Source organism: Dreissena polymorpha, chromosome 6 (genome assembly GCF_020536995.1).
Source record: "Dreissena polymorpha isolate Duluth1 chromosome 6, UMN_Dpol_1.0, whole genome shotgun sequence".
NCBI lineage: Eukaryota > Metazoa > Mollusca > Bivalvia > Myida > Dreissenidae > Dreissena > Dreissena polymorpha.
The window spans coordinates 89722189-89747454 of record NC_068360.1 but is presented as its reverse complement, the minus strand read 5'-3'; the positions used below and the strand labels follow the sequence as shown (position 1 = coordinate 89747454).

Sequence of the window (25266 nt, the reverse complement as noted above, 5' to 3'; positions counted from 1 at the left end):
AAGAAAGCGTTGCCGAATCCAGTGCGGCCGAGGCATTCTGCTAGTACCGCGTTAACCTGCTGTCTGGTAACTGGCATACCCCCTTTATGACAAAATGCTGCTGGACCTACCGGTGACATAGCATTCTCTTGAAAGAACATTGATTCCTCCGAATTTGGAATTTTGAGTGTGAACGCCGCGTTGTATTGAGTAGTTTTTGACTTGGCGATGCGGATTGAGATGTATGACTGGTCTAACGCCAATTCAACGTCGGAGGGTTCTGATTTGGTTATACATTTCTGGTTGTTTAGGTGATACCAACTCGCTTATACGATATAGCCCAAAATAGGCGAGGGAAAATATCGCAGCAAATAGAGTTGCCTCATACGAATTATAGCATACGTTTGGCAATTGCTGTAATACTTTGAAGAGAATTCCGGATGTGATCGGGCGTTTTCTGTCCTTGTTTATACCAATTGATCGCAAATAACCTTCTATAACCTTACTTAGCCTAAATGCTTCGGAAAACGATTTGTGTCCTTGTACTTGTTGCCATTTGTTAATTCCTGATAAGTAAGTTTTGACCGTGCGGGTCTCTACGCCTTTTTCAAAGCAGTATGCTATGAACCAAAAGATAACCTGTTCAGGTACTGGTTTGGGGTATATGGTAAAGATCGCAAAATGCGTTAAAGGCATTAACACCGGTTTCGTACGCTGCGCTAGTGTTTTGTGATATCGACATCCTCATTAAAGAGATTGCTCTGTCTTGAAGATATTCAAGAGGTTATCGGGTACCCTTTGTGGTTCCTCCTCTGCTTCCGGTGCCAAGTTTCTGAATTTTGCCATCTGAAATCGGGATAGTGCGTCACATATTGTATTTGTTGTACCTGGAACGTGGGCTGCTCGGATTAAAATATTAAATTCCAAACATTTGAGAGTAAGGAGGCGCAACAGTGTCATAACTTTGTCCGATTTCGAAGAACATGATTCAAGTACACCTACAACAGCGGCATTGTCGCAGTTGAACTGAATCTTTTTGTTTTGTAACATAAATCCCCATATTGCAATTTGAACCAATATCAGGAACAGCTCTAAGAGCGTTATGTCGCTGGTATGTCAGTCTGTGTGTCAGTCTACTGGCCACCTAGCTGCGCACCAGTGCGACTCAAAATAAATAACAAAACCGAGCCCCATTCCTGATGGGTGGTGCGGTGGTCGAGTGGTAACACTCTGGTCTACCATTCCAGATGTCCCCGGTTCAAATCCCGGCCGGGGCACTGGAAATTTCAGAAATGCTTCAAGTGTTTCCCACCCAACTAGAGATGTACTGGTATGATACCCAGGTAATTCTCGCGTGTATCGGTGCTATACACTGAGCACGTAAAAGAACCAAGGTATCTATTCGCAAAGAGCTAGGGTATCGCACCCGGATTCCTTGTATCCCAATACTGTCTCTTCTGCTTGCTGTCTCTTCAGCAAAAACCAAAGGACCCCATTGGAAATAAGTGCTTGCACTTTCATGGGTTATCCTTGACCGCAAGGTCAAAATAAATACATACATACATTCCCGCCGCGCTATCGGTGAAAATATTGACATCCTCATTAAACAGCCAAAACTGATCGTGGAACATTGATATCCCGTTGTAATTTGCAAAAAACTGCAACCACATGTGCAAGTCCAGCTTAATATCTCGCCTGATTCTAATTCGATGAAAATGTTTGGTTAAACCGCATGTCGCATTAATGAGCCGACGACAGAACGGTCTACCTGCTGGTATAGCCCGACAATATAAGTTAAGGGAACCTTTGAGAGACTGTATATCGCGCAACCTTGCTTTTGTTTTTGACAGAATTTGGTTGATCTTTTCCGTCAATTCATGTATTTTTTCCATTGGTATGCACACTTGCATTTTTGCGCTATCTAACTCTAAGCTTAAGAATGTTAAAACCGTCGTTGGACCTTCCGTTTTTTCAACTGCCACTGTGTCACCTAGTTCGACCACAACCTTGGAAAAGACGGATATCTTATCACCGCACAGTGGGCGTGACTTATCATCAAGATAGTGAATAAGCAGTCCCGAGTTCACTCGGGAAACGACACAGTGTTCTAAAACAATACTAAAACTTTCGAAAGTAGCACAACTAATTGATGCACCGAAAAGTAATATTTTATCAAAATAGCACGATCCGTTACATTGCAACCCTTATAACTGAAAATCTTCAAGCTTGATTGGTATGATCTTTAAAGCATTTTTGATATCCATTTTAAATAAGAAACAATTTTTACCCAGACGTTGTATTAACTCAACAGCTTTATCGAAACGTTTGTACTGGATCGATGTCATAGATTGGTCTACATAGTCATTGACGGATTCCCATTCTGGGTAAGACAAGTGATGTATCATGCGGTACTCCCCGGGGTCCTTTTTTAGAACAAGACCTATTGACGATGCTATGAATGAATTCGTTGAACAGTTGTGAAGAAATTGGGCATGCAACTCACCCCTCCAACAGTTCTATCGAAAATATTTCAGAAATAACCTCTGGTGGTTCGTAAGCCGATTTTAATATTTTTGCGACGCGTATTTATCGCGGCCCCTGATATTGAAGTGAAAAACCGTATTTGAAACCATAAAAAAGAAACTCTGCCTCCGCATTATCATACCCTCGAAGAAATGTTTGTAAAGCGTCTAATTAAACCGGCGACGGAGCGATGTCTACAATGTTTTTGTTTTGACAGTTACTGCGTGTATCGACTAAAATTGCCTCGGTTTTGTCCAAATTGACGCTGCCCGAACCTGTGTGAATTTGGGTTATTTCTGCCACGAAAGGGAGCATCAAACCTCGGTGTATTTGTGCGCTGGGCGACTCCCGAGGCTTCCGCTACGATCTGACAGTTTATTGCTGGATGGTTACCCCGACAACGCACGCAATTGTGAGGAAAACGGCAGTTTACCAGGCGGCAACTTCCGTGGTTAAAATAATTACACGTGTACTGGTCGCGTGATGGGCGTAGAAACTTTCCCAATGTGCGTGCGTTTCCGGGTTGTACAAGCATACAGCGCCACCAAAGGTCATTATATATTTCCTACCAGGGTGAGGGTGAGATGCCCTGACGGAGCCTGAACTGCTCGTCATACGTGCGCCAAGCCGACCCACCCTGGCGGTACGCGGCATCTCTTATGGTCCAAAAATATTTCAGCAATTCTTGTGTTTTTGATTTGTTATGATCAAACGATAAATACACAGACATGAAGATAATGAATGCGTCTGACCATTTCTCGATCGAACCAATCGTGTCTTTGCATTCTTTTTGTTGCGCCACCAGGCGGCCGTCCGCTGAAACTGAAAGTGTTGCCCCTGACAGATGACTTTGGAGCTCTACGGACCCTTTCAACAATAATGCGAAATTGACAAATTCATCCCACCCGATTTGTTGTTTTAACTGATCGGGGATGTGGGCCGCTAAGTCATGCGAACTTATCCGGATGTTTGGCATAGCCGCGCTCGCTGTTGTGATGTTCGACGCGGCGGGCATTGTTTACTGGCTCAGTTGCTGCAAACTAATAGTGGGTACACTAACATTCAGGGGTTCACTTGTAACGATACCGGTGCTTAAACCATTTGGCACGTTCTCGGCCTCTCTAAGTAATTGCTCAAAATCGATAATTTTTTTACCTTTATCCCCTTCGTTTAGCCTGTTGCCATCTGGGCTTACCGACCTAGGCCTCTTTTGGGTCCCTGCCTTTCGTCGCGCGCCTCTACCTCTCATGCTGATTGAGATTAAATGCGATTTTATACAAAAGTTTTAAAGTTTGTCTGAACTTAATTTCGTCTCGACGGAAAAGGAAGTAGCATTCCAGAAAAGTCACGAGTGCAAATTCGGAGAACCTAGGCGTTAGCAACCAGTTAGCGTCCCTTGATACGAGGAAGCGAAAAACCATACCCGTTTTGTATTAACAAATAAATGGAAATTATTCCTTATAGATATACATAATTTGTTTTATTCATTTATATTTGTCAATTCAAAAGGTGTGAGATATGTCAAAATATTACAATATGCCAAATGATACGAGGAACGAGGGTACATGATTCTATGAAACGGATTCTGAAATGTGACCTCGGGAAATGTTTGTAAAACCGGTTAATATATTTGAGACATGGTTATAGGTATCATGTCTTCACTATGAGAGTGCGGCAGGCATTTGATAGGCTCGTAGCAAAACGCTTTCGTAAACCAGCTGCTTGTGAAAATAATGAACTATAAAGAATATGCACAATATTGTGATAGAGTATGCTTTTAGGACACATTTGGAGAAACAATATCGTAGAGTTCATGTGACGTTTGCACTGGCTGACATAAATATTGGATACACAACTCTTCATATTGGATACATTTTTGACATACAATTATGGGGATTTTTTGATAATCAGGTATAAAGAACTTAAGGCTTAACAGTTACATAAACATACGATTTCGTGGTTGAGAGGACTGACAAAAATCCGCGAACATTAGTGTGCGTCAAATAATATAGGTTTCGGAGTATACCTTCAGCCTTTAAAAAACGCTGTACAATTCCATGCTTAATTTTTGTTATTAAAAATCCCTGCAATATGTTATTTTGTAATTGCAAACATTATCTTAGGTGGCAAACTATTCAGTCAACAGAAACAAACCTTCTACGGCTAGGTCGTAAGCTTGTTTTGCCTGTTCATTCCCGGCTTGTTGAATGTGTCCAATGCCAATTCGTGTGTGATCTTCTATCTTGTCGCCATCACTTGTGGTCTTTTCAACGCGCGAGAAAGTATGTTCTGTCTGCTCTAATATTCGGCTGTGTGTGACGTATCTTCTAGTAACTTGTTAAACTGTTGTGTTCTCTCATATATTACATACATGCTATCATTCGTCTTACTTTCTATGTGGTTATCGTAATGAATGAATTTCAGCATGATACTTATCACGCCATTAAAGTCGGATTTCTGAACGGAGGAAATGCCGCTATATCCGTCTGGTGGCAGAAAACATTTTGCAATTTCCCATCAGTCGGTAATCCATAATTCCGCTGAAGTGTTTTTTCCATGAAGGGACTTTATATCGGTGGCTTGCTATAATATTTTGCTTGACTCAGTCACATATTTGGCATTGATGACGTTGATTGGATTTGTGTAATGTGCAAAGATTTCTTATTTTTCTTTTTAAAAAGGTTTTGAGTTGGACATGGCGTAAGGTTTGCTATAGCACACTTTCCACAACTTCTGCAGACTGCTGCATGGACCTTCCGCATCTCCGTTTCTATAAAGTCCTTCCTTTGTAATAGTAAGTGCTATGGTCGCTTCCATCCAATTGTTTGTTTCGCTAAACATGTTGGTGCTACATGCCATTGTTGAGAATTTTATTTCATGTACTAAGAGATAAAAGCCATATGATCTAGCCCACAATAGGCCATCGCAGCCTCGGTCATCTGAAACATGATCAAGAATATTTAATGATAAACATATATACATGTGTCATATAAAAAATAATGCCGTCTTCTTTTAGTTAGCGTTTCCTATTCAAACATAATTATTAAAAGATGTGTATTGATTATCTTTTATAATTTAATGCATATATTTGCTCATTCACGCTAATTTGTTCTATTTCAATGTAGTGCATACAAGTAGAACTTGTTTATATGAAGCATGTTGTTGTGATGCACTCAGATACATTTTAATTGATATTTTATGCAATTATTAATGGAAATAAATAGTTTATGTATATATAGGTAAATACGTTTCATGCCAAAAAAATGTAACAGATTAAAGGGCTTAAAGTGCGACTTTCTGTTGCATTTTAGATATTATAACATGCGGAAGACGCCATTACAAGACACCTTAAATCTGTTAATATGATACAATTACGAAACAACACAAACAATACAGCAAGTCAGTCAGTCGATCACAATAGAAAATTGCACGCGAGGCGTACGACCTAAATACCCGTGCTATTATAAATATCTGCCGGTATAACTAATGGTTAAACAATATCAAATTTTCGTCGGTTAATGTAACGATTAAAGTGGGGAATAGTCCACGTGCTCATTTTTCTCTTTTTAATTTTGGAAAAGGAATTGTTCATATAGTTCTTTTTATACGACATAATAAAATAAACTCTTCCACAATATTGTGACGACTATAACAATCAGTACATACTATTAACTAATTATATTTGAGTTTTAGTTGCAAAGTTAAACAATCAGCATTTTCTGCGTGTATAGACCATTCATGCATTCAGTTCTAGCTGAACACGATCGCATCCTTTATGTGTTTGAAATATAAGTAAAACAAGGTATCTTAAGCGTAATACAGTTTTTGTTTCATAAATTCTTTTTTGTTGTTGTTTACGACAACACCTAATCGCAATAAAAAGTGTTTCAACCACTACAATATGAAGTGGAACAACTTAAATGAAATATTAATATTTATAGTTTTTTATAGAATTCCTGCAACTTACCTGATGGTTAAACGCTAATTATAGGAGTTGATAAATATGTTTGTTATCGGAAGTTCACTAACTATTGGTTAAATGTTTTAGTATTTCGCTATGACACACAAACACACAAATATATATAGCATTATTTTATAATCAACTATACTTATTTAACCGCAATTTTTAAAAATGAAAACAATTTGCGAACAACTGCAATTTTCACTCGCATATCGTGTGATCTCATGGTCCCATGAACAAAAACAAAAAGTATTTCCAACTTAAAACGCCGCATGAACAAATCAAATTTTATAACTCACTTTTACTTATCGTACATTTTCCTTCCAATTTTAAAAAGGCCCGAGGAAAAACGATCTAATTCACACATTTCTAGTTCCAAATTTGCTTTGCTACACCTTGCAAATGAACAACTTTGTCTTACAGCAGTTGATAGGGCGTCTAGGTTGCACGTGGTATCAGTACGGAGATTAGTTTGGTCAATATTTAGGTTCTGCAATTGAATGTTTTTAAAGAATATTATAATTATATGACTGTCACACTTATTTGGATTGCTGGGGCATACGAAATCATTTTGATAATCACCCTAATTTCTAACTGGGTTGTGACTGTTAAAAAGGGTGCACGCGGTTACAATTATATTGGGGCCGCGGCTGCTTTAGATATTTGAGCGCGATCATTATCAATAAACCAATGCACAACGACATGTCACAAGTATAACATGTCAATGAGCTATGGCGATTCGGTCGATAAGTGCTTTAACTTTGTCTGAAACACGACATTATTTTCAATGTTGTTTTTTGTAACCAACAGGTGATTGTCCATATTTCTCGAAATAATGTCCATTAAATGTTTGTTCCTATAATTATATTTGTCCCATGAAAAGGCCTAAACACTTGTATCAATTCTTTAAACACGATGTTTTGCATTCAATGTCCTTAAGCGGCTGCCCCATTTCGAATGTCATTCTGCAGACCAGTCAAATAGACGTTAAATTCTCAGTTAAAACTAGCTTCTTTGTTTTGCGTGATGTGCGAAATATTTATTATAATGAATGAAATGTCAAGATTGAAGCCGTATGTATATGATCGTCTCCGTTTAGCCTTTAAAAATACATAAAAAACAAGCAAACTTATTTCCGAATCTTTGGTACTGCATGTGCGCACATTTTTACTTCATAATTTCTCATTGTTCGAACTCATAAAAAAGACATAATTTGTTTTCCCTCAAACGTATTATTTAACAGTGTTGTAAACGCAACGGTGAAACACAGCTGATATATACCATATTGGAGGAATCGATAGATTTGTAACGGACAGTCATACTATTGACAGTTTCTGATTTTAATGCCTCGCCTGATTTTAAGCACGCTAAGTTAAGAAATTAAGTAATATGTTTTATTTAGGAATAAAAATAACATTTAATAAAAGGTTGAGTATTTCGCTGTTTAGTTTTAAAATTGTACTTTTAATAAATGGTAATGATTTAACCACCATAACGGAAATGGAAACAAACATAAAAATGACGCTTTAAGAATGTTATAATGGACAACGAGCATACTTCATTCTTTGTATACGAATACAATATGCAAGGTTAAACAATCTATTTACATAAATCACTAATGTATAACTAAAAAGACACAATGCAGTCTTAAATAATTACGTCGATATTTTAAACTCACTTGTATTTCAATAATGATCCCCTAAACTTCATCCGTGCTGTAACAAATATATATTTCTGCGTAGTTACCTTGTTTATTTTGGCATATAGTTAGCACGTGATAATAGCTCGGACGTTTGATTTTTGTCGACATGTAGCCACTGACGTCAAAACTGACGTCAGCCACATTAATTGAAAAAAGGGAAGTTTATTATATGGTTAACAAAATCTTAAAACAATTTGTATTTTATCACGGGATCCTTAGTAGGGCATATCAAATAAAATATATACAAATTTATTAAATACAATGACAAAGCTTATAATATGAACTAACTGAACTTTGACCAAAATAATTATCAAGGATATGATGGCATCGAACAACCATTACATAACCAACTTTTGAGAATTAAAGGTTCAACACGATTTACTACTTGGTACGAGTACAATAATGTTATATTCATTATTATTTTTATTAATGGTCAATCACAAAATAGTATCGAATATTGTTTTATACTCAGAATATGCCCCCTTCCTTCAACTGCCCGCTTAGGGAGGAGAGGAACGTTTATCAATGAAAGATCTACGATTTAGAAATGATTCTCAACTTTGTTGATAGTTCGGTTATTAACAAAGTATTGAACAAATTCAAATTGTTCACTTGATATTGATGTTAAATTCATATACCGGAATTTGAATGGATTTTCAAATGTTTATAATTGTTAAAGTATGTTTGTGTTGAGAGTATATGGCGTTTAACTTAAATTGATAAACTTGATGAATAGTAAGTTATCTTAAATGAAGAGAAGAATGGTATTTCACGTATTTGTTGTATGTTTGTTTGCGTTTGTCTCTTACACATGAACATACCCCTAAACTATTATCAGGCAGAAATATTAATTTATTTTATTTTATTTTACATACCGCGCATGTCATAGATCAATGTTTTTTCAAGGTCACTTAATTCAGAAGAAAAAATAAAATAAAAATACCATCGGAATATATTCAAATGAATAACAAAATAATAAGTGAAACATTTAAGATAAACAAATCCGTATAAGTATTGCATTATAGTCGCAACATGTATTACGAAATAAAAGTGTTCGTTACATATACACCATAAAAAAAAACCATAAAAGGAAAGGGGGGAAGGACGGCGAGAGAGGCGAGGCGAGAAGAGCGGAGAGCGAGAAAGAGAGAGAGGAGAGAGGGCGCGAGGAGCGGGGCGAGAGGAGGCGAGGCGGGCGAGCGACGGGGGCGCGCGGCGGCGAGAGAGGGCGGCGACGAGAGGAGGGAGACGAGGAGCGAGAGGAGGGAGAGGGCGAGAGAGGGCGCGCGAGCGCGCGAGCGCGGGCGAGCGAGCGAAGAGCGAGCGAGGGCGAGAGCGCGACGCAGAGGAGAGCGGAGCGCAGACGCGGCGAGCGCGCGAGCTGCGAGCGCGCGCGAGAGCGCGCGCCGAGCGCGGCGAGCGCGAGCGCGCGCGAGCGCGCGCGCGCGAGCGGCGCGCGAGCGCGCGAGCGCGCGGACTCGAGCGCAGCGCCGCGGCGCGCGCGCGCGCGCGCGCGGCGCGCGCGAGCGCGCGCGGAGGCGGCAAGGCGCGCACGCGCGCGGCGCGCGCGCGAGCGCGAGGGGGAGAGAGATAGAAGACAGAGAGAGAGAGAGAGAGAGAGAGATAGAGAGAGAGAGAGATGAGAGAGAGATATAGATATAGATATAGATATAGAGAGCGATATATATATATATATATATATATATATATATATATATATATATATATATATATATATATATATATATATATATATATACAATATGTAACCGCTTTTATCGATTTAACATTTGGTGTTATATCAGATGTACATATTTACGAAGCCTCTCGGTCAGTGACATTATGTTAGAGCGCAATAGTCGTAGCCTAACAGAAATACATGAACAATTATGATTTTTTTTACAAGAATACTTTATTCACATGCATATATGTATAGTTTTTGTTATAGATAAGAACAGTTTTTGATACAGCTAATTGAAAAGATGCGACATTTAGAATATTATCATGAACTATTCTCAAATGTTTGCTACTTTCACTTTTTTGTTGGAATGCAGACGTACTTCATTTTTGTGAAGTGAACACACAACTTACAATAATTGAATTTTTGAACACATATTTTTGTAACAAGTACACAGGTATAGAAATCAAAAGGCAAAAGTGCTAATAAGTATTTTGCAAATTTTCGTTAACTTCAAACGATTGACTTGCTTCGGCATAAGACAAAGAAACGCTGCAAGGGAGATCACTGTGACGATTTTGTAATGAATCAATTGGAATTAGTTGCCTTCAACGTCGATCAAGGCAGAAAGTACCACAGACTACCATGAGCGAGCATCTCATACGTATTAACTACTCGTGCATGGTGTATTATTGAAGATAAATCTTCAAGTTAAAACATATCAAACATTATCATTTAATCAAACCGATATTAGTCATGTACATATTTAATATAGGATAGTATTAATCATTTATATTTCTATAATGCGAATCAAAACGTCAATATTATTATTTGAAATTGCGATGTGCTTGTATCTTTGATTCGATACCATTGATAACTTTATGATATTGAACAATATTCAATTATAAGAATTATTAAAAATCACCGTGTGTGGAAAACAATAAACGGAACCCCCGATTTAAACGCTTGATATACAAAAAGATTTAAGTCTGCGCTCAACAGGAAAACATACAAAATCAAACAAGAAACCTGACGTAGTTAAATGCTTAGTTTTATGATATTTATTTTTACAAAAACAAATCAGTCATAGAATGTCAATTTTTACTCTTTTCTGTGGTTAATGCATTACAATAATCACCACGTTATTTGCCATTCAACGCCGTCTAGACATAACAGTGCTTCCCTTTTTGTTGAGCTATTGTAAAACAGCGTATCGTATCTGTGTTGATGGGCGGTCTGTCGTCGCAGACATGATTCCTATAACATGTACTCTATAAATTATTTAATCGTGTGTGATACCATCCAATCGATTCCGTCTTGTACATCCAGTTTGATATCAAGACAACTAGGAACAACATGCTACGCATATAAAGAAATTATGAGAGCAATATGGCATTTAACGAGCTCTCACATTCTGTCGTTTTTTTGTTTTGTACGAATTCATAGCAATTTAACATATTAATAGTAAAACATATATACATCAAAAAAGAGTTATTTTTAAATAAGTTGTTTATTTTTTTACAAGATATTATGTGATGGCCGATTAATATTCTATGTAGAGAACAATCACCGATCTTTTATGTTCTGAACTGATATATATATATATATATATATATATATATATATATATATATATATATATATATATATATATATATATATATATATTGTAACTTTAAATTTAAAACAAACAGACCGGAATAAGTTAGAAGAAATAATAATACTGATACTGTTAGCAAAATAGTAACTCGTTTTATGTTGGATATATGTGGCCGTGCAGGAAGTTGTATTATGTAAACTAGGTCCTTTCTCTAACGAGTTAGTATAATTTAAGCCGCGTCATGCGAAAATCAGCCTTATGACATATCCGAGAGGTTTGCTTTAGAAATGCCATTGTATCCGTATACTCGGATGAGGAGAGAAAATTACGAGACCACTTAAGCTAGAAAGACATTATATCAAACATAACATGAAAGCTCATGGCCAGACTACGCGAAAGAGCTAGCTGCTCCGGAGGTACGCTGTGCGCAGAAGACCCGTTTTCGCCTTATTTCTCGCCCGGCTTCTTGAATTCATCAATGTGATTTGATTGATGCCTATGCATATATACTTTATATTAATATAAACCTTAACTTAAGAAAAACAAAACAGTTAAAAAAGTAGCTCGAATTTTATAAAATGATATTACTGTTAACGGGTAATTCTGGGCGCAAAAAGCTACGACTTAAACTCCAGATTTATATTTGAAACACTTTTCTATTTTTAATCTTCACGTTTAATTGATGATTTCACATAAAGAAAACGGTACATGAATTACATCATATCTTATCGTTGAGCTTTTTCACTAAATATTTGTAAATAAGTTAATAAGTCTTCATTGAAATGTTGTCAATTTGTGAACATCTCCCTTTAAAGTGTTACAGCTTATTGTGATCAGGAGCACAAAACTGCATACTTCAATATAATGCTGTACGATATGGTTATTTCCCCTTACATGTAAACAAGTTAGCAATTATCAAATTAATTATACACACACGTCGTATATTTAAAATCACATTAAGTGTTATTGTATTATTGTATGGGTATTATATGGGTATACATGCATATAAAATATGATAAATACAAAAATAACGCACTGATCTTCATTTTGATTAACACAACCATAATCATAAGCACTATGATTTGCACTCGGCCAAGGACAATATTTCAATATATTTAAGCTAAATATAGCACACGGAAAATGAGCTGTTCGTATACGAACAACTTTGGTGTAGGGTTTCAAGTATTACGCAGTTAGCAGGTTTTGAAAAGGACGTCCTTGATTGCAATCGGCGATCCTATTCATTTGCAACTACCACAATGAATGCATTCAGCAACGTGGAATAATGCAGCTATTGCTGTTTTTTAAAACCTTTTCAATCATTTAGCTTGTAAGACAGCCAATACAGATTTAAATATTTCTTCCGCTTTCAGCGATCTAAGCATTCATTAAGCAGTAGTTGCGGCGCTGTGCAAATAACTGGTTCATCATTCAGTTCATTTTTAAGTGGTTATTCATTTAAAATCGGTTATGTGACTGAATTAAATGCTAGCCTTACATATTAAGTTTTATATACCTTAAAGCTAGCATTCCTTATAACAAAACAAGAAATGCAATTAATTCTTTAAGAATTTCGAGTCGATTTTTAAAACATTTAAAATACGAACGAAAAGGTCATGTTTGCTTTGATTTATTGCAAAATCAAACAATATTCGTGACATACTTAAGAATGTGCATGTATTAGTGTACCGCAAACTACTTGAATAAGCCATCGTCAGCAACATATGATTCATAAACACGCGCTAGTGTTCGTTTGAACTGCAAATGTTTAAATCACTATCGAAGCAAATTTTGTTTGGCCTACGAGTCGTCGAATACTTAAGAAAATTGTTGAAGTGTCTAATGGTTACAAGGAACACCACTTAAAGCAGGAATGAATTCTCATTTTATATTAATTATATTAAATAGATCACATGCTTATGTGATATTATATATCAAAGCAATATAATAGCTAATATAGATAGGAAGTCGGTATTCCTAGATATTATCAAGTGATCACTACTATGCTTCTCCAGTCCATATTTCAGTTGTGTTAGTGCACATGAATTTTAATCTAAATCACCTGCCTTTGTTTTGTGACAGAATGGCACAAGGTTGGCACGCGCGAACCCGATCGCCTACAAGGTAAACACAATGACTGACGATACTCAAGTGACAGCTCAATCATACTGTGTGTCATTGCAGCTGATAATATAAACTCGAGTGCGTTTTGAACAGTACACACTGTTTGCAATTTGCTAAAATCGATTAAAAGTACTTCCCTTATTTTATATTAAATGTATAGAAATAGCGAAGCTCTATAAATATTATCAGGTGTGTAATTCTTGTCCGATAATTTGTTATGTAAGGCAAATGGCCGATTACCTTTACGATACGCGACATTATGTACAATAAGACATTAAATAGAACATACTGATTAAAGCTGTGGTCCCTGACTTGAAACGGTGGATGTAAACAAATCGGGGGTTAAATCGGTTGAAGGGGTCTTTCACACGCTTACACAAACACATGAAAATACAAATTGATATTTTCTAATTTAAGCAATAAAAGATGAAACATAGTTCGATTGAACAACCATTTAATTACTTTATGGTTTGTATAAACCAAAACAACATAATTAAAGTTTGTTAAAGGATAAAATTAAATAAATAAGTACAAGGATAATTCAATCTCTTCTTGTTAGCAAGACTTATAAGGAACACATTTTAGATTAAAGTCTCAGGATAGTCTCTAGTATAGAGTGTAAATGCAATGTAGTCCGGATAGCACGAAACGAGCAAACGGTTATTGAACACATTGACACATATAAAATACTATTCACATTTGTGCTATTACAATACAAAAAAATAGCTTTCCATTTTGATTATTCAGCCATTTATGTAACAAAGAAACTTCCATCTTCTGTTTTGTAGGTTACTACATAAAAGACGGTATGCAATTGTTATAGTTTACTTCAGTAAATGTATCACCGAAAGGCTGATTGAATTACGGCAGTGTCTAATTTACTACTACCTGCTCAAATCTTGTCTAAAATTTGGACATAAAACATTTGCATTAAAAAAACTGTATAAGTAAGTTAACACCCTGCCCGGAGCGATATTTAATTTGTTTTGTTGATTAACAATATCTATGTTTGAACTTATGGCAGATTTTTTTTTATCCTGTATATTTTATCTTCCTTATTGTTGTTTTCATACATTTATTGTGAGCCAAATGTCAATTTATTACATATTATGTATATCTGTTCATTCAAAACACATTCTTTATACAATATTTCAAAACTGATCCTGTAGAGTTTGTTTAAACCATGAACATGTGCACTTAAAATCAAAATAGGCCAAGGACAAGTGCTAAATATAACAATCAGTTAATACTTGTCGGTGTAGTGCTGCAGGCTTTTTATTTGCATAGTTTGCAGGGTTTGCAAAGGAAGTGTGATTGCACGCGGCGATCCTAGTAATTTGCAACCGCTAAAATGAGTATTCATAACGTTTCGACATAGCTATTATCTTTCTTAAAAAGATTGCAAAACTTTGTCAAGCATTGATTGTGTTCATTAGCCAATATCACATCTAAATATATCACTATCGCGTTATACATGCCATGCTGGGGCGGCGCTGAGTAGATATATCATTTAGTTTCTATCTGAGGACGGTTTCCTGGTTGAAGGTTATTTATTTTTCAACTTAAAAGATCATTAACTTTTATGATTGATGACATTTCAAAAAATGTTGTGTCATGTTAACTTGTTCGATATTTCATAATACCTTTTTTAAATATAAGTAAGACACATAGGATTTAAAAAAGACTATATCTATATTATTTGTAGCCAACGATTGTTTTTGAAAATAATTGTATTAAAATTGTTTGCGGATGATTAAGAACTGATAAAATTACATAAAATCGACCAGCTTAAATGTGAGGCTATTGTACGTCTATATATTGCTTAAAAGAACAGATCGATAACGATAAAGAGTCACACAGATTATGTATTTTCTAAAAGAATTAGAATACTACTTAAAAGCCAATATAACAGAAAATGCGGTCAGTCACTTTTGTCTAAGAAAGATCTAACGGTATACCATGTATGAACGGCGTGCTTTGCTCATGTTTGATCTACATATACAACGAAACATCCATTTAGCCTTGGCCGACCAATATCAGATGATTGCCGCGCACCCAATACAGCTTGCAGAAGTATTGAGGATTCGGTTTCAGAACACACTCGTCAGGTTTATTTTGCCTTGACCTGATAAAGAGCCGGGCGCAAAAAGCGTGCGACTTATCAAACCGAAACTGGTTTGAATACATAAACTTCTTTAAATATTTTTCTTATTTCATGTCGTTGATCTTAAACAAACACTTAAAACTGTCGTGTCACATAATTGTGAAAATAATTGTAAATTAACAAATCGTGCATGTGCGTTAACATCTTCAACAAATAGGAACATACAGCGTTTGCAAGATTTACCGTTAAATATGCATGTCGAATCTGTTAAGCACACTGTTTCGCATATGAAACTGATACATGTAAATTTCGATCTTTGTGGAAAAAAGGTAATCTGACCACTTGATATATATGACTAGAAACATAATAATTAAAATAAAATCATGCTAAGCGACATGTTTGCATAGTTCACATCTTTACAATCAAAGTTTTGTCTTCCACGTTGTATAAATCAAATATAATCGTTGCAAATTCGTAATGTCAATAACACAATGTCAATGAAAACAGCAACGCCATGCAATTGAAAGCCATTTATTAATGAGAATAATCATGTTACAAAAAATAACGATCATAAATAATAAATTATCATAAATTCTGATCATGTATTAATGTTATCCCACTCTATTAGATAAACGAGTACGCATATGAAGTATCTTATTGTATCGAAGTATTTGCCATACATATGCGTAATATGAGACTTGTGTGTTACATGGATACAATTAATATGAACATAAATACACGCTTGCAAGCATCTTATATGAGTAATTTGCATGATTTCAGTAACACGTAACGCTCTCGTGGTAACTAGCACCAATTAGTTTCTACATTAGCAAATTAGAAATTATTAACCAAACACACTGCTTTACACACGGGTTGATTTGACACAACACTCTTCTGAACGATAGATTGCACGATATTGAGACCTCTTTTTATGTAAACCATTATATGTATTTAAAATCATGTTGGCACATGATCTGTTGAACTTCAAGTGAAAAATACAGACATGATCCGAGTGCATAACGCAGAAAGATGATAAATCGTACCATACTGGTCAAAACTAAGCTACCTGCTCATAATGTATTGTATATTTAATCTGCTAGTGCGAGAATAGATCCACCGACCAGATTCATGCCTTGCGTATATCCATAAAAAGTTTGATCACTTTGGCAAAATACATCCATAACATACATAGATATGTACATTTTCACGTTAGAAGTTCAATATAAACAATATGAAGCATAAAACTAATCTGTATGATCATCATTCAAGAGTCCTCTTGTTTTGCTAACTGGATGCCATCAATTAATGTTGATTAATACCAAACTCCGCAACATAATTGAAAAAAGAAATCAGCTGATTATGAAACATACTAGCAAATACATATACAATATAGATACGGCTATTGAATCCACACGATTGAAAAATAATAATGATGTTTTTTTATTGTCATTATTATTACCATCCTCATCGGCTTTTAAAAGTTAAAGTATATATTGTTCCTCAATGGTTTAAATTTTTGTTCTGGTTTCAGTTCAAACAAATATACTTATATGTGTAATATAACAGTGCACACAATAGGAACATAACTAAGGGTATGATAACAATAAAAAAATACTTAAACATTTTACTAACAAACATTTTATACTGAAGTAATAATATTTAAAAGAATTGTATCGACTGTGTCATAAAATAAAGTATAGCAAGCATTTTTTGTTGCTATTTTATGATTGGGTTCAGATGTAAAATTGTTTGTAAAATAGTAAGGAAACAAATGTAACATGTACTTCATTATACACGACCCGTAAAACAGTACACGTTTATTTTAATAAATTAACAAGAAGTTTCGAGGCGGAAGTTTGAAATACATCTTTTCTAGAAGGTTTTATTGGTAGTTTTCTTTTACAATAAAATACAGGACGTAATTATAAACGTTCTCATGCGATTGTAGGTTTAAATCCATTTGAGATTTTTCCGATTTGAAAAGTTATATTCTTAATATTTTGACTAATTTATTAGCTGAACTGCTTTTAATTCAAACCATATGAGTTTGGGTTTTTTATAACAAATTAATCAGCCCTCTGTCCACTATTGTTTAATGGAAAATCCAGACAGAATCTAACAATAGTAAAAAGCTGCTTTGTTTGTTTCTTTCGGTAACAAAACATCCTAATCCCTATGTTGATCAGATGCATACAAGCTTTAAAAACCAAAATCAAACAAACGGAAACAATATCAACGTAAAAGCTTATTGTACAAAAGCATACATTCATACATTTGCATGATCCTTATTATGATCAAGTACATATCTAGTTATTTATATCTAGCCTTGAAAATGCTTTTGTTGACTTATGTCATATGGTTTGAATTAAAAGCAGTTCAGCTAATAAATTAGTCAAAATATTAAGAATATAACTTTTCAAATCGGAAAAATCTCAAATGGATTTAAACCTACAATCGCATGAACTATAGCTTGAAATAAAACATAAGTTCTTATAGATCCGGCGCACATCAATAGAATAAAAAAGGTGTAAACAGAATACGTTTGACAAAAAGCATGTACAAAAACATCAGTTAACAATGATTTTAGTAAGTGATGACTCAACCACAAAGCAACAATTTACAGATTAATCTAAACTTAATTGAATTAGTTATACCAAATTAATATGTGTTTAAACACAAAACTAATATGCATTAAGCCGCCCAAAAGCAGAGCGATGTTGCGATGCACTATTAGAAATCTCTACACGTTAAGCCTCATTCTGGAATTCTGCGAGTCATTTGACTACGCGCTATTGGCTTATTGTGAAAAGGGTCTATTCACTTCTAAATACTTTAAAGAAGTAGATTTTCCATCACTACAGCGGCTGCGCTTTCTTAAAGGAAGTTTGGGAGTAAAACAGATCTACTCCAAGGTTTTGTCACAAAAAACTTCCAACATACAACACTTTCAAGTGGAGAATTAGCCGCATTTAGTGAATGATTGAGAAACATGATTAATTTAAATCACATGTAATAGCTATTGAAAAGTTAAGTTATCCAGTTATTCTTGCTGCAATGTGGATAAGAATAATACAAACCAATAGCTGACAAACCTGATATCACTGATATGTTGACCTTTGAAGTCGAAATTGAGACCTGTTATCTGTCTGTATAGAGTGGCACAATTTGTTTGGCATATCTTCAACCATTATGGGCAAAACACACCTACAAAATTTATAAATTTATAAGATATAAAAAAATAAACTAATTAATAATTTTATTTATTAACTTATGACAAAATGTTTAAATCTATGTCAGCTATAACGAAACTAAAAACGGATTCGAAACAATACCTTATTTTAACTAAAAGGTTGAAAACAAAAATAAATTTATTAATATATTGACGTTCAATTGAACAAATACAAGACACAAGTACATAACATAACAATAAGTTATTATTTGAGTCGGCTCCTGAGAAAACTGGGCTTAATGCATGTGCGTAAAGTGTCATCCCAGATTAGCCTGTGCAGTTCGCACAGGCTAATCAGGGACAACACTTTCCGCCTAAACTTGATTTTCGGTAAGGAGGGACTTCCTTGAAACTAAAAATACCATAAAAGCGGAAAGTGTCACCCCTGATTAGCATGTGCGGACTGCACAGGCTCATCTGAAACGACACTTTACGTACATGCATTAAGCCCAGTTTTCTCAGAACGCGGCTCATTTAATTAACAATTGTCAACATTATTCATTTTATCGGATAGTTTTACACAATATTAAATATGTACAAATACAAACCTGGTAATACATGTAAATAATCGTATGCAATAAAGTTATTGATCCCAATCTGATCTATTTCCGAATTATCTGCGAATGCATCGAGTAGAAACAATAACCATGCAAATCGCTCCGCCATCTTGAAACGTATACTTACTGATTGTGTTGCATTTGTTAGAACGTTTCTGATTGGTTATTTATAAGTATCGGAACCAATCAAATGTTTCGGGTAACTAGGGATTCTAACACCTAACAACCCGAGATTTGTACAGTAATTCAATGCTTAAGGTAGCGCACCTCTAATGGGCACATATCCAAATATTATCTAATTAATTATTTTCTTAATCAGCATCATTTCACTGAACTACATGCAAATTTGTAGGTAGGCTTTCCATGCTTTTTAAAAAAATATACCGATTTTATCAAAACCACCCCCACGCTCGGCTTTTGTCCAGTTTATTTTCACCCCTGGGGTATATAAAAGTTCCATAATTCATTCAAATTTCCAAATATGGGCATGCAGTTGGTGTGTACAGATGCTGTAAAGGTGTTAAAAGATTAAACAAGATGAAATAAGTATTCTTTTACAGACATTTATTTTTTACAAATTTTTATCTATGGAAGAGCGCCATGAAATGTAAGTGATTTCAGCCAAGTAAAAATTGAGACGGTTAAAAACAAAGTGTCATAAACTTCAAACTAGTATCATTTAAGTTATATTTTAAACTTAGTTTTTATAGAAACACTATATACAGCAAAAATACGAAGAACTAGACAGATTTACCGTTTACTTTTTGAAATAAAAATAAAAATGCAACATGCATGGTTCGTATTTTCAACAGTCAATCACCAATTTCGCCATAACGTTGTTTTAATTTTAATAATTGAAGAATGTGCATAAAAATTGCAACATGTTTAACAATAAATATAGCTTATATGCCATATTAAGTCAAATTACGTTAGAAAATAAATAAAACGCGTCGCAAAAAAGTATACGTCGTCGGCAGGATTCGAAACTGCGCGGGAATATCCCAAAAGATTTCTAGTCTATCGCCTTAACCACTAGGCTACGGCACCTAATAGTAGGCTCTTCAACCTTCGAAGAAATCGCGGGAAATCATTAGAGGTGCGCTACCTTAATTTTCGCGGACACTATTTGTGTTCCGCGCTTTTTGGATCTGGTATTTACTGGATCTTCTCTCTTTAATAGACTTCTTAAAATAGCATTCTACAATCTTCGCGCGATTTTATACGCTACTATTTATACAGAGTAGATAATATTAAGGTTCCGCGCGATTAATTGAGCCTGCTTTTTCTACAGGGTTGAAAGATATATGTTCCGACTGATAATATATGAAAGTTTCGCGCTTTTTAGATTTCGATTTGTATGTAGTGTTTTATGGCCATGCTGGCATTGGTTTTTCGCGGAAAGTGAAAGTTCCGCGAAAAATGAAAATCCCGATATTTACTATATAAGTATATGTATTTTAGAGGGGGTCCCCTTTGGCTTTCCATAAAAAATATATGAAAGTTCCGCGCTAGATTTCGATTTGTATGTAGTATTTTATGGCCATGCTGGCCTTGGTTTTTCGCGGAAAATAAAAGTTCCGCGAAAAATGAAAATCTCGGTATTTAATATATAAGTATATGTATTTTAGCGGGGGTCCCCTTTGGCTTTCCATAGCTTTCAGTGTGATTTTGTGTGAAAGATATATCTGCTTATTGAAACAATTAACAGAGGTACCCAACACTGACACAAAGAATTTAGTTTCACTTAAAACTAACGGAGTTTTAACGAATATACAGGTGTTATATTTTGCATCGTACATTAATAGTCGAAAGGAAATTTGCACGCACAAATAAGTAAACAGAAATCATAATGATAACGAGTTACGTAACACGCTAAAATATTAATTAAACAAAATCAATACGCGTTTTTCAAGCATTGCGGAAGACTTCGGACACAGCTTAATATACATGTCAGGTAAATATTTGATAACTTGCTGACGTCAGACAAGGTGTATAATGGGATCAATCGTTTACAAGTATGCGAGCAGGTTTACACGCATGTAATGTCGCTTAATTAGATCGTTCAGCAGGGCCACGTGTCGGTCTGTCTATCGGTCGACTTGGCTGCCAGTCGAGTAGGGGCAAACATGTTTACAACACATCTCTTTCTTAAATACATAAAACAGCATTCCTAGAATCTGTTGGTTCATAACGAATTTCAGTGAATGACCGATAGGTTTTAAGTTTAACGGTAAAAAGTGTGTGTTATTTGTATATTTTGTAGTTGGCTACAACAAAAACAAAAATTGTATACGGCAATTCATTTTGTTGATTTTTTACAACTGTTCTTTTTTCTAGAGCGAAACAAGGTTTTGGGAAGTACGAACTGTGTTTGCGACAAAATGAAAGTGGCCAAAATATATTTTAGTAAATTGTACATGATTTAGAACATAATTTTACTGTTTCTTGGTATGATAGTTTAGAATAATCTGTCCTTTTATACAATATGGAAGCAGAACAACCCAGTGGATGTATGCTTGAAAAGTGTATCATGTACTCTAATTATTGTGATTGACCAATTAACATTGTTATTGCATGTTGTTGTGATTACAAATCCGTTTTTGTGTGTACCTGTTATCCTAGTAACTGTTTCTTTGTGATGTACATGTATATTATTTGTGATGCCATTTATTTCTCTAATTTAATCCTGAATAATCTAGCAAATCATGTTTAATTTAACAAACTTATTCATTATATAAATTTTAAAGTGCATATAATGTTTTGTCAACATAAATAATGTTGATTACGATGAGATACGATATACCTATTTCAACGCCCAAAATGTTATCACGGAGTAATATGTTCTGCACTATGTCCCCTTTTGTACATGGATTGTCGCAACCCCTGGCACATGATGCTTGATAGGTATTTCGATAAAAACCGTGGTTATCTAGTAATGGCTGAATCAGTGAACAATGACACTCTCACAGTAAACGAATAATAATTGATTTTAATTTAAAACTGCAGGGACGTTTCAATAGGCAATACCTTTGTCTTTTGAGTTTAACTGGTTGATCTTGTTCATGCGTGTTTTATATGTTGAAATGAGACTCAGAGTCCTGAACTTTCCATTAACACCAATCGACTGTACACGAGGTGGAATGTCCTGTTTCAATATAAGATAATTTACTCCAATTATAAGGACATTGATATATTATTTACGCTGATATCCGTTGATTCAAATACATTCATCCACGTACACGTACCCATGGTGGCATGCATTAATGCATCCATACACGCACCAATGGTTGCATGCATTAATGCATCCAAACACGCACCCATGGTGGCATGCATTAATAAATCTATACACGTACCCATGGTTGCATGAATAAATGCATCTATACACGTACCCATGGTTGCATGCATTAATGCATCCATACACGCACCCGTGGTTGCATGAAATAATGCATCCATACACGTACCCATGGATGGATGCATTAATGCATCCATACACGTACCCGTGGTTGCATACATTAATGCATCCTTACACGTATACATGGTTGCATGCATTAATGCATCTATACACGTGCCCATGGTTGCATATATTAATGCATCAAAACACGTACCCATGGTGGCATGCATTAATGCATCCATACTCGCACCAATGGTTGCATGCATTAATGCATCCATTCACGCATCCGTGGTTGCATGAAATAATGCATCCATACACGTACCCATGGTTGCATGCATTTATGCATCATCTATACACGTACCCATCGTGCCATGCATTAAAATATACCTACACGCACCAATGGTTGCATGCATTAATGCATCCAAACACGCACCTAAGGTGGCATGCATTAATTAATCTATACACGCACCCATGGTTGCATGAATAAATGCATCTTTACACTTACCCATGGTTGCATGCATTAATGCATCTATACACGTACCCATGGTTGCATGCATTAATGCATCCATACACGTACCCATGGTTGCATGCATTTATGCATTTATACACGTACCCATGGTGGCATGCATCAATACATCCATACACGCAGCAATGGATGCATGCATTAATGCATCCAAACACGCACCCATGGTGGCATGCATTAATAAATCTATACACGTACCCATGGTTGCATGAATAAATGCATCTATACACGTACCCATGGTTGCATGCATTAATGCATCCATACACGCACCCGTGGTTGCATGAAATAATGCATCCATACACGTACCCATGGATGGATGCATTAATGCATCCATACACGTACCCGTGGTTGCATACATTAATGCATCCATACACGTATACATGGTTGCATGCATTAATGCATCTATACACGTGCCCATGGTTGCATATATTAATGCATCCAAACACGTACCCATGGTGGCATGCATTAATGCATCCATACTCGCACCAATGGTTGCATGCATTAATGCATCCATACATGCATCCGTGGTTGCATGAAATAATGCATCCATACACGTACCCATGGTTGCATGCATTTATGCATCATCTATACACGTACCCATCGTGCCATGCATTAAAATATCCCTACACGCACTAATGGTTGCAAGCATTAATGCATCCAAACACGCACCCATGGTGGCATGCATTAATTAATCTATACACGCACCCATGGTTGCATGAATAAATGCATCTTTACACTTACCCATGGTTGCATGCATTAATGCATCTATACACGTACCCATGGTTGCATGCATTAATGCATCCATACACGTACCCATGGTTGCATGAATTTATGCATTTATACACGTACCCATGGTGACATGCATTAATACATCCATACACGCACAAATGGTTGCATGCATTAATGCATCCAAACACGCACCAATGGTGGTATGCATCAATAAATCTATACACGTACCCATGGTTGCATGAATAAATGCATCTATACACGTACCCATGGTTGCATGCATTAATGCATCCATTCACGCACCCGAGGTTGCATGAAATAATGCACCCATACACGTACCCATGGTTGCATGCATTAATGCATCCATACACGTGCACGTGGTTGCATACATTAATGCATCCATACACGTACCCATGGTTGCATGCATTAATGCATCTATACACGTACTCATGGTTGCATGCATTAATGCATCCATACACGTACCCATGGTTGCATGCATTTATGCATCTATACACGCACCCATGGTGGCATGCATTAATGCATCCATGCACGCACCAATGGTTGCATGTATTAATTCATCCAAACACGCACCTATGGTGGCATGCATTAATAAATACACGTTCCCATGGTTGCATGAATAAATGCATCTATACACGTACCCATGGTTGCATGCATTAATGCATCCATACACGCACCCGTGGTTGCATGAAATAATGCATCCATACACGTACCCATGGTTGCATGCATTAATGCATCCATACACGTACCCGTGGTTGCATAAATTAAGGCATCCATACACGGACCCATGGTTGCATGCATTAATGCATCTATACACGTACCCATGGTTGCATGCATTAATGTATCCATTCACGTACCCATGGTTGCATGCATGAATGCATCCAAACACGTACACATTGTTGCATGCATTAATGCATCCATACACGTACCCATGGTTGATTGCATTAATGCAGTTACACGCGTATCCATCGATGCGTAATTGAATGCATTCATACACGTATTAATGGTGGGATGAATTGATTCATCCTTGCATGTATCCATGGTTGCATTGCTGAATACATACATACACGTTTCCACAACTGAATGAATGGATGCATTCCTTAACATATTGATAGTTGCATGCATAAATGCATTCATTCACGTATCCATGA

At 35.9% G+C, this 25266-nt stretch overlaps 1 long non-coding RNA gene across 1 annotated transcript; it reads right to left on the bottom strand.

Moving 5' to 3' along the window:
• Positions 1-4030: 4030 nt before the first annotated feature.
• LOC127835171 (uncharacterized) lies at positions 4031-19568 on the bottom strand. The gene is made up of 3 exons (XR_008028398.1): positions 19449-19568; positions 18764-18875; positions 4031-5441 (listed from the first exon to the last, which is right to left on the bottom strand). It is a non-coding gene; the product is annotated as an uncharacterized LOC127835171 (long non-coding RNA).
• Positions 19569-25266: the final 5698 nt, after the last annotated feature.